This window comes from Nicotiana attenuata, unplaced genomic scaffold (genome assembly GCF_001879085.1).
Source record: "Nicotiana attenuata strain UT unplaced genomic scaffold, NIATTr2, whole genome shotgun sequence".
NCBI lineage: Eukaryota > Viridiplantae > Streptophyta > Magnoliopsida > Solanales > Solanaceae > Nicotiana > Nicotiana attenuata.
In genome coordinates, this window is record NW_017675791.1 from 41,856 (window position 1) to 45,016 (window position 3,161).

Consider the following 3,161-nt stretch of genomic DNA (forward strand, 5'->3'; position numbering starts at 1 on the left):
AAAAAAAAAGAAAAAACCCTCCCAAGACCCCCAAAAGAGATTGAAGAAATACTTACATAATATACCAGGTGTTTAAGCCCCGTTTGTCCATGAAATTTTGTAAGTTTTTGGAAATTTTTTCTGAGTTTTTCAAAAGACTACTTTGTCAAAATTTTCAGATTTTTTTTTCCCAATACAAAACTGCAACATTTTTCAAGTGAAATGCATGTCCAAACATAATTTCAAATTCCAAAAATTATTGTTTCAACGTAACTTCAAATACTACTTTTTTTAAAATTTATAATTTTTATGTTGAAACGCCTATTAAATCTAATCAAACAATTCAAATTTCGCATTAATAACAAATTAAGTGTTGGTAATATGTATTGCGTTTATTTGTTTGATGTAAATGCTAAGTGTTGGTAATTTATTTGCTGTACTACGCGTGTGGCGTTGAGATTGGCAGATTTTGAATTCCAAACAATTAGGAAGCAAAGCGTGAAATCCAACCCATTTGATCTAACCTCTCAAACATATATCACCCAGCAGGAATAGAAAAAGGGGCAAAGCTTGAGATAGTACTCAATGATTGTTCTAAAGTAACAAGAAGAAGCACAGACACAGAAGGCTTTAAGTACATGCTCCCAATCATAGCATATAATAGGAAATTACATGATTATGAACATCGTTTTGGTGCAGTCGAAACAGATAAATTTACTAGTATCATAACATGAACTCAACTTTTTGAATATTCTGGTAATGGGAATGAGGACGAACTAATACATATGAAGGCTTGACGAACCAATGAAATCATGTCCAGGATTTGGGGTAAAAATTTACTCGTATTCAGTGTTTGCACCAAACTAAACAATTTAACCGTGAGAGTTACAAATTAAAATGCAAACGCATATTACTTAATCAAGCAGCATTCCTTTGCTTGGTGTAAACATTGGGGGCATATAATAAGTTTTTATCATCGCTTATTATTTAATTAGATGTTACACAGGCTCTTCTTGTGATATTTCATGTAACAAAACTATACTATAATATAAAAGGACAAGTTTACCCCTTATGTGATAATTTTATATTTTCCACTACTAGTTTATTTTCTCTACATTCACTCACTGCCTTACCTTGGACAGTTCACAATCCAAGAAGGTTAGACTGGATGCTTGCCCATGAACATTGCTTTACTGATTCTCAGGCTAAATTGGTCTCGACTTAAGACGCTCGTCTATCTTATCTCCTCGAGCTCCTACTTGTTTTTTTTACCATCTTTTTTTTCTCTGCTCGAGACGGATTGTAACTTTACCTACAAGTGAATTACACAATAATTATATCTCAATCTGAAATAAGTTGGGATCATTTATATAAATCATTGTTGATTATGTTTCCTGATTAAATTTACCTCAAACAAATATTATACAAATAAAATTAAAAAAGAAAAAACTAGAATGTCTCTACATTTCCTACTAGTACTAGAATCTCTACAACAATAACAACAACAACAACGACCCAGTAAAATCTTACTAGTGGAGTCTGGGGAGGGTAGTATGTATGCAGACCTTACCCCTACTCCGAGGAGTAGAGAGGTTGTTTCCGAAAGACCCTCGGCTCAAGAAGACGAAAAGAGGCAATATTAGTACCACCAACAGATACCATAAGTAAAAATAACAACATCATGAAAACCAGAAAATAGGTGCAAAGCAAAAGCGCTAGCCAGTAAATAGACCGGCCCTATGAAAACGAAAGAGTAGTAAGACACAACATTGCCACTAGCTGTCTCAGACAAAAATCCTACCAAACTAGCCTCACAAAAACCCTAATATCGACCTCCACAGCTTCCTATCAAGGATCATGTCCTCGGAAATCTGAAGCCTCGCCATGTCCTGCCTGATCACCTCTCCCCAATACTTCTTAGGTCACCATCTACCTATTCTCGTGCCCTCTGAAACCAGCCGCTCACACCTCCTTACCGGAGCATCTTGGCTTCTCCTCTAAACGTGCCCGAACCATCTGAGCCTCGTTTCCCGCATCTTGTTATCAATGGGAGCCACACCCACCTTCTCCCGAATATCATCATTCCTAATCTTATACATCCTAGTGTACCCGCACATCCGCCTCAACATCCTCATCTCTGCTACTTTCATCTTCTGGATATGTGAGTTCTTAACAGCGCAACACTCAGCCCCATACATCATGGCCGGTCTAACCACCGCTTTATAAAACTTACCTTTGAGTATCAGTGGTACTCTCTTGTCACACAGGACTCCAGATGCTAACCTCCACTTCATTCACCCCACTCCAATACGGTGTGTGACATCCTCGTCGATCTCCCATCCCATTTGGATAACCGACCCAAGGTACTTGAAACTGCCTCTACTTGGGATGACCTGTGATTCAAGCCTCACATCCACGTCCACTTCCCTCGACTCAGCGCTGAAATTACACTCCAGGTATTCCGTATTCGTCTTGCTCAGCTTGAAACACTTAGTCTCAAGAGCCTGTCTCCAAACCTCTAGCCTCTCATTAACACCGGCTCGCGACTCATCAATTAGAACTATGTCATCAGCGAATAACATACACCATGGCACGTCCTCTTGAATATGGTGTGCTAACGCGTCCATCACCAGGGGCAAATAAGAACGAGCTGAGCGCAGAACCTTGGTGCAACCCCATAACAATCGAAAAATGCTCAGAGTCGCCTCCAACTGTCCTAACCCGAGTTTCAGTACTAGAATCTCTAGTTGAGCTAAAAGACTTATAGAAAGTATAAGGCCTTATGTAAATGTATTGATATGAATTAAAAAATATATTCCTAATTAAGTGGTATCGCTTGTATAATAAATTCTTTCACTATTCGCTTTTTATTTGTTTGGTATATATTGATTAATTTTAAGAGATTGTAGGTCTATTATCTTAAACATCGAAGACAATTGATTTTAGAGCCTCTAAGCACTAAATTTGCCTAACAATTTGTGAGAACTTCATTAGTTCATTTCTTTCTTATGCAATTTGCTTTCTCTCGTTCCCCCATGTAAGAGTTTTGAAAAAGTTGTGCTTTAAATTATATTTTTCACTTAAGTGGTCCCTTTTAAGTTGTTGATCTGATAATGGGGGTCCTAAAAATGACCAATGGTCTAAATGATTATTTTTCAAGGGTAAAAAAAAAAAAAAAAAAA